Source organism: Labrus bergylta, chromosome 7 (assembly GCF_963930695.1).
Source record: "Labrus bergylta chromosome 7, fLabBer1.1, whole genome shotgun sequence".
In the NCBI taxonomy this organism is placed as follows: Eukaryota; Metazoa; Chordata; class Actinopteri; order Labriformes; family Labridae; genus Labrus; species Labrus bergylta.
Genome location: NC_089201.1, coordinates 30,280,714 through 30,293,062, shown reverse-complemented (window position 1 = coordinate 30,293,062; position 12,349 = coordinate 30,280,714). Strand labels below are relative to the sequence as shown.

Below are 12,349 nucleotides of genomic sequence, written 5' to 3'. Positions count from 1 at the left end.
AGACCAACAGAAACAATCAGTACAGCGCAAATTTGAAAATAAAACCAAACCATTGGAGCTTAATTTTGATAAAGGTTTGAATGTTTTTCCCTCACCAATCCTAACCAAAAAACAAAACAGAGCGTGAGTAAATGACCTGTCCATCGCGGTCAATGTTTACATTGAACATGCACACTGGCCATGGCATGTTTGTGCATTTATATGTACACTTTTACTTCCTACAACTTGTTTTTTAATTAATTTTTTTGTACTTTTCTGCTCTTTTCTTTCTTATAATGCTATTTTTTTTATATATAATTTTTTGTAGAAGCTGACTCAGGGAGAAACGCACACAAATTCCAATGTACCTGTACTGTCCTATACCTGTACAAATAGCAATAATCTATTCTAATGTTGTAATATATCCTGTTCTTGTTTACTGCTCATTTCCTTCCTGCACTGTTTTTATTTATTTGTTTTTTTCTGGCTACACTTGTGTATTTACGTGTCAGGCCAATGAAGCAAATTGGAATTGAAACAGACAGAAAGGGAGATGAAGAGAGTAAAAAGCTCAGATCCTGACAGGCTGTGTGTGTAAATGTGTTTGAGTGTGTGTGTGTGTGTGTGTGTGTGTGTGTGTGTGTACCTCGGTCTCTGCTGAGCCCAGCAGTCAAGGGAGAGATGATAAGACAGTTTCTATCGACTCTTTCTCTCCCTCCTCCCTCCTTTTTACTCACTTACTCTTTCCTTCCTGTCTCTCTCTCTCTCTCTCTCTCTCTCTCCCCCCCCCCCCCTCTCTCTCTCTCCCCCCCTCTCTCTCTCTCTCTTTCTCTCTCTCTCTCTCTCGTTTATCTCAGCATACTGAAGCTTATTTAACAAAGCCAACACAAATAAGCTCCTCTCGGCTTTCTTTCTTCCTTCCCTTTTCTCTCCTTCTCTACAATCTTCTCCTACAGGCTATTCCTCTGATATTCCTCCCTGTCAGTCACAAACACAAACACATGCTAACATATGCGTGCACATAATTTCAAAACATGCAAACAGACACACTCACCCTCCCGCTCACTCTTCACCTCCTGCTCGTCGTCTTTCTGCTCCTCTCTGAGACTCTTTCTCTCTCTCTCTCTCTCTCTCTGTCTCTCTCTCTCTCTCTCCCTCTCAGCCTTGCAGCTGCTGCGTGGTCACGTGACCTTTTTTTCTATCCACTTCCCCTCCTCCTCCTCCTCCTCCTCCTTCCTCTCTACATCCACCCACCCACCCCTCCTCCTCCTCCTTGCCCTCTCTCTATCTATCACCTTCTTCCCCGTCAGTCTCTTTTTTTTTATCTCTTTCCATGTTCTCTCCTGAGATGTACCTTCTCTCTTTATCTCTCTCTCTCTCTCATTTTCTTTTCTCTTTCTATTCTTCATCCTTTTCTCCTTTTGCCGGCTCTCACTCCCGGCAATGGGGTGGGGGGGGGGGGGGGTGGGGGGGGGGGGGGTGAAAGAGGAGGAGGAGGGTTTATGGTGATGACGGGGAGGGTGGCTGTGTAGTTTGAGCTATGTGTGTGTGTGTGTGTGTGTGTGTTAACCCTCCATCCATCACCCAGTCTCTCTCCCCTCCTCGTCAGCTCTGCCTGCTTTGGGGACAGGGATGATGTGGGGGGAGGGGGGAGATTTCTGACAGTGACCTTTCACCCTTCACCTTCGACCTCTGCTGCCCCCCCCCCCCCCGAACAGCAGGGAGCTGGAGATTGAAACGCACAACAGCCCTTAATACAAATTAAGACATTTAACTCCCTTCAGGGATGTTTTTTTTAAAGTGATGACTGAATGAATAAACACAACTGAGAGGCCACACCAGAAGACCTTAAGAGGCCACAAAGCTCATTGGACAACAAACAACTGTGGGACGGATGAAAACTGAAGAGCCGACTCGCATCAGTATTGCGGAAAACACATAATAATTAATTATTGAACATTTCCTACAATTAACTTTCCTTTCTCATCTTGATACAAACAAGATAACATATTAATGAAGCTACCAAAGCTAATAGTATCTTTTGTTTTTACAAAGTTTAAGAGTTATAAATGCAATTCAGAGATACAGGTGAAAACTGCGAGAGGAAAAGGAATGCGATTCATTTTTGTCTGGTCATCTGGAGATTAAAAACTACAGAACAAACTATTCTGATGATCTCAGATTAGGGAAGCTCTCAAAAAAAGCACAATCCACTCTCACAAGGTATAGGCTTTGTGTTAGTAGCTATTACAAGCTAACACTAATGGTTGTGTAGAGTTGGATATGGGTTGAATAAGTACACTTCAAAATGGGGGGAAAAAACACAAGCAGACATATTCGACATAAAGTCTAAAAAGATACTTCTGAAATATCGGTTAGTGCAAGCGCCCTGTATATGGATGCTCTGGTCCTCTAAGCGGATGGTCTGGGTTTGAATCCGACCTGTGACATTCCCCACTATCCGTCGTCCCTATTTCTGACTCTGTCCGCTGTCCTTTATCTCTCAAATAAGGGCAAAGCCCACTTATAAACCTTGATACACATCTGACTTTCACTTTAACACAAACTAGAGATGTGTTAAACTATGTAGTATTAATTAGACAGCAGTGCATAATGGAGAGACCTTCACAACAGGGTCCTAAGACGCTGACTAGACTCTACTCCTCTGTCGCCCCCCGGTGGTGGAATGAACTTCCAAACTCCATGTGATCTGCAGAGTCCCTCTGCACCTTTAAGAAAAAGCTAAAGACCCAGCTCTTTCATGAATACCTACGAACTTAATGATGATGGTCTCCATATTATTGATGATGATGATGGTAATGACGATGGTTTTTGTTTGATAAGGACGACTTATAAGATGGTTTCTATACTGATTAGAGCTCTCAAGAACTGCCCTCAATGTTGTGCTTTGCCTCTGGTCACTTCCTGTCAGCACCTGTGTGTCCAATCAGACTCAAAGCTGATCGTTTGCTCTTACTGACATTGTTCCCTTTTTTCTAGATCCTTGCTTGTGTTGTTCTTACTCTCTGATGTACGTCGCTTTGGAGAAAAGAGTCTGATAAGTGAATTGTAGAATTGTAGAGAGACAGCAGCATAAGATAAAGAATGAGAGACAGAAAATCAAATACAGACATTGGCAGTGTGCAGTAACAGCACTATATTACATACACTGTACCTGAATGTGTGTGGGTCTATGAGTGAATAATAACAATAATTATTATACACAAATATCACAGTGACTTAAAGGTAACAGCAATACCCAGAGTGCATACAATAGCATCAAAATAGAGCTTCTTTTAAAGGAAAATCCTGGGGAGAATCCCCCACAGAGCCTCGTATACCCTCGTATATCTGCACATTTTATAATCTCAAATCAAATCCTCAGGTCTATATTCAATTCCTGTTTCTCATGTCACTGTGCAGTGTATGAAACAATGATACCTTGTTGCTTTTCTAACATACTGAGTACATTTCTTTACTTTTCTCAAAGGTGATGATGAGATGATAGGGGGGCTGGGGGGGCGCCAGACTATAATCTAGCCTAGGGTACCAAAATGGCTTCGAGCTGGCCATGGCATCAGCTACTCTTTGACAACAATTGTTCCAGTTAACTTGCTTACATTACACATGTGACATTTGGTGCACTCCTGGAAGTGAGCAGTGCGTGTACCCCAAGGCGCCTACATGGGTTTGAGTTAAGCTGCATGTCCTTCCCTCTCTGTGTCTCCTTCCCTCTACTTTCTCTTATTGGCTGTCCATAAATAACAGATTAAAAAAGTACCAGAAAATAGTCTAAAATGTTACTAATGCTAATGCTAATACTAGCAGGTTGTAAAACACATTAAAAACACGTTACTGTGAGACATGGCGTCATGCACAGTTTGCAATAAACCTCAAAACTACAACTGATGACTTCAACGTTTGTCTCTCTAACCTGAAGTTTTATTTAAAAATAATAATTTATTTAAATTGTCATCCATGTAATATGAAGCTCTAGACCATTTTTCCATTTAATCAAATCATTTAATAAACACTTCTGTCCTGCAGCTACCACCAAACTGCTGTGGCTAAAAGCAGTTCAATTTGTTCCCAACTTGTATTACAAAACATCGCACAGTTTTGGCAAAATGGAACTCACATTTTTGGAGTGACTCCGTCTGAACGCACAGTCTCAATCTGCTCAGCAGGATGAAAGTGATTCAGAACATGCTGAGCCCTTCACTCTCTCTTTATCGCTCTCCTTATCTTTCACTCTACTTTCTCTGAACACACACAAAAACAGGTAAACATCATCCGCACAAGGAGGGACTGAGTACTACCTGTCTTATAGGTCATTTGAATGGAAAAAAGAGGTTGTAACACACTGCTATGGATGAACCCTCATTGCATGTCTGAGTGTGTCTATGTGCTATTTTGTTTGCTACTTGCCACTTAAATTGAGACAAATAGCAGTTACCTCACATTGGAATGATAATTAGAGACACAAAAACATGATTTCCTAAAACAAAATGAGCCCTACATGGGTGTTAAGACATCATTATTTGTACTCGCACAAATGATGCTTATCACAACAACCGCTTCTGTTGCTACTACAATAGCTGGCAGACTTTTGCAATCCATCTTACAAGTGCACACACAAAAAGAAGAGGGGGGGGGGAGGGGGGGGAGTAGCCAAATGTTTTACAGCCTCTTAAACTTGTCTGTAATAGCAGTCAGAGTGGCGTCAACACAGCGGTCTCCAGGGCTTCTCCAGGGGTAGCTAAATGGCTTTACTAGCTCCAGTCACTCTTCAGCTGCTCGCACAGAGAACACTTAACACTTCCTTTCGATCCATAAACAACGAACACACACACACAACCCCAGAGCAGCATCTTATACACACTACATCACAAAGACACATGCATATTGAAAAAGGAAACAAGAAATAACTTCTTTTTCAAAAACCGACACACATATTGTTAGCATCAATGCTAAAGCAGGAATCAGGATTCAGGCACTGCGCTTCACCAGACGTATGCATGATGTGACCCAGGGGACCAAACAGCCAGCAACACACTCAGATGCTGTAGTTGTGGAATAAATGGACAGAAAAAAACAGAATTAGCTCTTAAAATCAAGAGTTCATGTATTAACTTAAGTTCGACAGCCTACTTAACACCTGGTCACCTCACCACACCCCGCTTGTCTCAGATCCTTCTACACACCCTCCCTTCCCTCCTTCCTCATCCCTTCCCTCCCTACCCCCTCATCCCTTCCCTCCTTCCCTTCCCTCCTTCCTCATCCCTTCCCTCCCTACCCCTTCATCCCCTTTCTCCTTCCTCATCCCTTCCCTCCTTCCCTTCCCTCCTTCCTCATCCCTTCCCTCCCTACCCCCTCATCCCTTCCTTCCTTCCTCATCCCTTCCCACCTTCCTCATCCATTCCCTCCTTCCTCATCCCTTCCCTCCTTCCCTTTTCTCCTTCCTCATCCCTTCCCTCCCTACCTCCTCATCCCTTCCCTCCCTATTCATCCCTTCCCCCCTTCCCTTCCCTCCTTCCTCATCCCTTCCCTCCCTACCTCCTCATCCCTTCCCACCTTCCTCATCCCTTCCCATCCCACTCGGCACACGCTTCTCCCTCGTCTCTCTCTCTTCAGGTTCAGTCTGGGGCCGTAATCAGTTTGGGTGGATTCATACCCGAGACGGAACCCCCACTCTGAGTCTCTCGCTCGCCCGATCCACCTCCCAGACCGGCCTGAAAGACGACGGCCATCCCACACCTACAGTACACCCCTCTCATACACACACATCTGTCAGTATATCTTACAATTCACATTAAATGTTCAAACTAATTCTGTTGTGGCGTCAGCGAGAGGTCTGTGAATGATCAACACTGCAGCTTTTAAGACTATACTGAAAAACCTATTTTCTTCTCTTGGGCCTTCGCTTCACCTCTGCCTGGCTTCAGGGACCTCTCCCCCCTGACCCCTTCTCCATTTCTCAAATCAGTGTTCTTGTCTGCGAGCATCTTGTCACTGTCCGTCAAACACAGAAAATAGATATAAATAGCGAGCTGTTTTTGTCAGTCTAACACTTGCCTCTGTCTGTTCATGTTTCTTTGCTTTGTCATTTCCCCCTCTTTCTCTCCCGTCTGCTCTTCAGTCTCCTGCCGCTTGCTCAACAGCCTCTCCTCCTATCACGTCGACATCTTTTTCTGTCCCCCCCCCTCTGTGTGATCGATCTCTTCTTCTGCAGCGTGTGGCTCGCTCTCGCTGCTCTGATACAGAGATGAAGCAAAAAGGATAAAACTATTTGAGGCACACCGATCTTAACTCTGTCTCTGTTTGTTTGGGGGCGCCTGGCTGGGTCAGACTAATTCCCCGCAGCAGGTTGTTCTGAGTGTGTGTGTGTTTTGGTTGTTGGCGGCGGAGGAGTATACAGTGGGGTCGTTGTGTCACCAGGTGCCGACACCGCGGTGGCTAGACCTCCACCATCTGAACAAACATGATCACACACACGGACACACACTCCTGTTGCACAAAGGGGTGTAGGAAGACAAACAGATGAGCAGATGCACACAGACCGACTGATCAGGCTGCTGCTGCTGCTGCCGGATCACTACAGGTACAGGTGTAACCCTCTAACCGAGGTGTGTGCTGCGAAAAAAAAACCTGTTTTAGTAAACAGTGAAGTTAGAGAAACATCAAGGTGAGGTTTCGGTCAGAAACTCTTGGAAGGAAATGAAGTTGTCATGGATTACTTCCTCATTCATTTGGTTTGCAGATTAAACAGGAGCAACAAGAAAAGCAGCCGGGGCAGTTGATTCATCCCCGTCATCACCCCATGTCCTCTGTGTGTGTCAGTGTGTTCCTGACTTTGGCTCTGACAGGTATAATGTGTCTGCATCTGTATTGACATGGGAATGTAACTGCTGTAACCAAATCTTTTTGCTTTGTGTTTCAACGTTGTGATCATCCACAGCGTGTGTACTTGTGAAGGAAATGAAGCTTTTATTGTCAGTATGTGGAAGATGAAGACTATACCATGAATCAGAGGCGCTGCTTGTCAAATAGGCAAGGCAGGCGACCGCTTGGGGCCCCCAGACCAGTAGGGGGTCACAAACTTAAACCAAAACCTCAAATGGACCTCATCAAAAGTCAAAACTATCCATGCATTCTTCTGTCTTTTCTAGCAGTTGTTGGAGTATTTCTCAGCTGTTTTCTTCTAAAATGCGCAAATTTTGCAATGACAGTAGGAAACCTCCCTAAGGGGGGCCCCCATCTGACAGCACTCACTATCGTTGCACCCTGCAGAGTGTTGTGCATGTATTATCGCTTTGAAAACCAAAGTTCCTTAACAAAGAAGAAAGATGTGGAGGAATGATTATCTATAGGTTTGAGGATTAAGCATCAGAGGGACCCCAAAATTATTTTTTTGCAAAGGGCCCCAACAGACTGTAGAATCGGCCCTGCCATGAATGATTTGATAGTTTACATTTCTACTATCTAGAAATAGCAACATGTTGGGGACTACACATCAAAACAGTGCAGGTAGTTTAGATTAAAGAAACTGATTATGGGTGCAACCTTTTGATGATTTTGTTGCATTAGATTCTCTCTTGGACCTTAAGTGGAGATGTTGCTTACAAAATTAGATCCAATGAGAACAGAGTGAACTACACCTGATGAACACTAAGAGCTGATTGGATCTTGACTACACCCTTTACCTTTAGTGGCATTTTTTTTTTAATGTCAAATATATGATTTAATTGTAAACTTGGCTCATACACTTCAGAAGGTAGAGAAACATGTTCTGCACAGTTTTCCAGCAGGTCCCAAAACAACATCTTCAGTCAGCAGTCAGAAAGTCCATCATGTTAAATTTGCAATCAGTAAGAGACTGGAAACTAATAACAGTTGCCTAATCTCTGCCCGTTGACTCACTGAAGGATCAAAAAGTCTCAGCTATAATCAAATTACACAAGATTAAATAGATTCAGATTCTTAGATAAACCACAGACAGCGTGCCCAAAAAAAACACACACATAGGCCTACAGAGGTAAGTTATGCTGATCAATTCTTCATTAATTGAATTAATTGTACAATTAAGAGTTTAATGTTAACATTGTTTTCATAATGAAACAAAGAGCTGAATGTAATCAAAAGGCCCACCTATCAGCCTCATCTAAAAGAGGGAAGTAATTAAAGAGATTGGAGGTTTACTCAGTAACCCCTGCTGAGCAGCTGGTCTACGGCAGGTCAGGAGCAGCACATGGCGAATAGACTGTGTGTGTGTGTGTGTGTGTGTGTGTGTGTGTGTGTGTGTGTGTGTGTGTGTGTGTGTGTGTGTGTGTGTGTGTGTGTGTTGAACTCCACCTGCGGGCAGTGTACAGACACAAAAGCGACGTGATCCGCTTGACTGCTGCTAATGCGCCCCGCGGCATCTATCTCACTCAAACAATACAGTCGCTGTTAAAGGTCCCGGATTAAAGAGCGACTCCTCTGAAAACTCCCATGGGTGCTGCTGCTGCTATGTGTGACAAACCATCACAGGGGGAAGCTGTGTGTGACACACCGCGCAGTGTTTGAGGACTTTCTACTCGCCTGTTAAAGTTTATAGGAAGCAAACAGGAGCGTTGTTTGATCACCGACAAGTTCGACAAGAAAGATAACATAACAAGAAAACCACAAACACCTCCACAAGCCTCACCTTCCGCGGATGCGTCAAGACAGACGCTTTTAACAGCGACAAACAAGCGTGTGCCTTCAAAATAAAAGAAGTCACTGCTCCCACTGCTCCCACTGCTCCCTGTGTTGAAAGAATCTAAAAATAAAAGAAGTCATTGTTTCTGCGATGGCTCAAATTATCACCACACACTAGATGTGTTATTATTAAATAGGCTAGGGAACATTTGGGTGGGTCAACACGCGAATGACATTTTATTTTGAAGGCGGTAAACAGAATCACCTCTCTTATGCTGTCACCTCACTGTTCGTCAAGCTGGAGCAGTCAGGCTGAATGTAAAGACTACTGCCAAATAATGCAATCACAAACTACACACTTTAGCTTGTGTTAAAGTCGACTGAGGTTTTTTTTCCCTAAAAATGTCTCAAATAAAAATGGAATTTCAATTAACTAATGTCTAAAGTAGGCAAGATACAGAATAGCCACTCGTCAAAACGAAACTGCTGCCAAAACGCTTAAAATAATAGCCTGCAACATCATGAGGAGTGACTAGTGATCTTATAAAGTAGATCTTGTATAAATAAGAAACGGTGGTGTGTTTTAAAAGAAAAAGCCAAAAGGTCATGAGTAGCCTTACGACAGGCTGCAGCCTTTAGTAGACGATAACAAAGCATATTAATCGTTCATTTTTACAATTCAAACCCCCCCATGATAACTTTCAAAGCAGCATCCTGGAAGAAGCGTTTTTCTGTAACAGAGAAAACTCTGAGACGTGATGTACTAAAATCATCGGGACAAAAAAAAAAAACAACTTACCGTCTCAGATAAAAAAAATAAAAACCCAGAGAAACCTCGGTCCTCCTGGCGCATCCTTTAGTAGGCTACATGAAGTAGACTGTAGCTCTTTATGCAGCGATATCCTGTGTTTTCTCAAGCATATCACTACAACACACGACGATGTGTGAAGGGAAAAGGACAACGCGTTAACTGTCCTCAGAGAGAGAGAGAGAGAGAGAGAGAGAGAGAGAGAGAGAGAGAGAGAGAGAGAGAGGGAGGGAGGGAGGGAGAGGCGGGGTGTGATAGGAGAGGTAAGGGGAGGGAGGAGGAGGAGGAGGAGGGAGGACGAGCACCTGCTCCACTGATACTCCCTGGAGAGATGGAGGGATGGAGAGGAGGAAGATGTGGCCCTAGACTGCTGATCGCTCACAGCCCGGACATGTTTACAGTCCACTGGAGACAATCAGGTCTGTTCAAGTCAGCCCCCCCCCCCCCTCCTACAGTACACAAGAGTATACTGGCTAATTATAATAATACTGCAAGGACTTCTCTGTACTGCTACTGCTGCACTGTGCAGTCAAACAGGCTGGTTATAACAATAATACTCCGGGTACTGTTTTACTTATTTCTGCACTCTCTCAGGAGTAACAGGCTCATTATGGTCATAATATTTTTTATAATTCATCCTTTATTTATGAAATTCAGTTCAATGAACATGCTACACAAACATAGGCTGAAACAAACACATGCACAAACATGATCCTGTGGACATGCACTAATGGAGAGGTGTCAGAGTGGGGGGGGGGGCTGCACACAGCGAGCGCTCAAGAGCAGTTTGTGGGGTTCGGTGCCTTGCTCAAGGGCACCTCAGCAGTTGCTCAGGAAGTGGACTGGCACCTCTCCAGCAACCAGACCCATTTCCGTATTGAGCTACTGCCGCCCCATATTACTACCAATCTTCCTATTACTCCATACAGCCAGCATGTTGTACCATCATAATCAGCAGTGAAAACATACAAATCGTTTGTGTTAACACCACAGTGTAAAAACGCACAGCAGCTGGTCCAGGTGTTGAGTCTAATTACTGTAGAAACTGTCTTTCATGAGCTGCTGTCTTTTTACAAAAGGTAAAACTTAATATGCAAAGGAACTATTTATCTGTAGCCACTTGGGGGCACTGCAGCAATCACATAACAGACATATCAATTTATAACCTTTTATATGCACTGAAGAGTCGGCAGTCTGGTCAAATGTTTGCAATATGCAGTCCTCCTTTAGCTCAACATCTCCACCACCTGCTGAAAAGAATCTGGTTGTGTTGCTGCTAACTGACCTTTTTTGGCCTTTCGATGGCTTTCGATGGCTCACAGGTGGATACTGTGGATTTAACAGATATTTTTAACGACTAAAACAGATGCAACAACAAGTGTTAAAATCTAATGCTCTGTGGAGCTGTGAGAACCTGCAGACACAGATCAGTAGAAATTAAAAGTTTATTATTCACCGTAAGGCATACAGTTAAAGGCTTTATATGTGATTTTTTGATCCAGCAGATGTCGCCCTTGAGCACCAGCATGAACCCAAAACAACTCACGCTGCATTGTTGTGTTAGCATGCTAATGCTAGCGATCTTTATTATGCTGGTATCGTCACACTGCATGTAAATTTACCTGAAATGAGCGTGATCTAGAAACACAGTTAAGCAGTGAGTACAGTATGTTATTCTTCTTTTCTCTAGTCCCTCAATTAAACAACTTTTATACACGAGGGGAGGAGTCAGCCGGCCGTCCTGGCGATGTAAACAAAGTGAAGATAGGACTCTGAAAACTCTGAAAACATCACAGACAGTGGGACTCGAGTGTTACACCCATTGTAGACAGTCATGACTCACAGAGTTATTTTCAGAGGATATACTTGATTTCTACATTGAAGTGTGAAAAATCACATAGAAAGACTTTAAACTTGAGGTGTATTGATCCAGTGTACATCTAAAAAGATGTCCCTCTTGAAAGCTGAAGGTGTAACTTGTGAAAATACTTTGATGTAAGGGAAAGGTGTATTACTTTTTCTTACTTTGGATTTAAAAACAGTTTCAAACTTTAGATCTATAAATTGTATTTGTCAGCTGAATTTTCATTACCTGACTTTTAAAAATAATACTGTGTTATGTAAGGATAAAATACACCTGATAACTCAGCTTGCTTCATTTAGTCTAATATTTCAACATGTCCCCTGGGCCTCCCTGTCTGTCTCTCTCTCTTCTTTCTCTCTTCATTCCTTAGTCTCTCCATCACACTCTCCAAAGCAGCTGCTCCACTTTGCAGCTATCAAACAGCTGTTTTACATCGATTTTGCACTTCCGAGTGCGAATTCTACCTTGTCCGTCCTCCTCCTCCCTTTCAGATTCATCCCCCCCTTTTCTCTATTTTCTCTCTTCCTCTCTTCCCCCCGTTGCATTTCTAAGATGCCAGACGCACAGAAACACCACACAGCCTCGATGAATAGACTGTCTACTTCAAGTCTTTCCCCGAGATCCATTCAGTGATGAAAGACATGCACACACACACATGCACGCTCGCTCACACACACACACAAATACATTCTTGCATGCATAAACCCTAATAGACATGCACACTTGTACACACAGATTAGCAGCCCCCCTACTTTCCTTTCTCTCTATGGAAACAACAAGTACTGAAGGAAGCAACAAAAAAAGAAAGTGAGGCTCTGCTATAATCCCCAAATCTCTTGTCCTCAAACCCACACAGGAGAAAAAGAGGGGCAATGAACGAGAGTTGTTTGTGTCTTTGTGTGTGTGTGTTTGTGTGTATGTGTATGTGTGTGTTTGTGTGTATGTGTGTGTGTGTGTGTGTGTGTTTGTGTGTGTGTCTGCAGAGACTAGTGTAGCCTGACATGATTTATGGTTTGGCC

General features: G+C 43.5%; 1 protein-coding gene across 3 annotated transcripts in view; it reads right to left on the bottom strand.

Moving 5' to 3' along the window:
* The window catches only part of LOC110001652 (genetic suppressor element 1), a 47,560-nt gene that overhangs the window by 19,336 nt on the left and 15,875 nt on the right, over window positions 1-12,349 (bottom strand). The window contains exon 1 of one of the 3 annotated variants that reach the window (XM_020657144.3): window positions 9,458-9,639. The exons of 1 other annotated variant lie outside the window; for it this stretch is intronic. The gene's annotated coding sequence lies outside the window, so the exon portion shown is untranslated. Of the gene's footprint in view, window positions 1-1,033; window positions 1,172-9,457; window positions 9,640-12,349 lie in introns of those variants that run through there. One more of the 3 variants, XM_020657143.2, reaches the window with a different exon arrangement.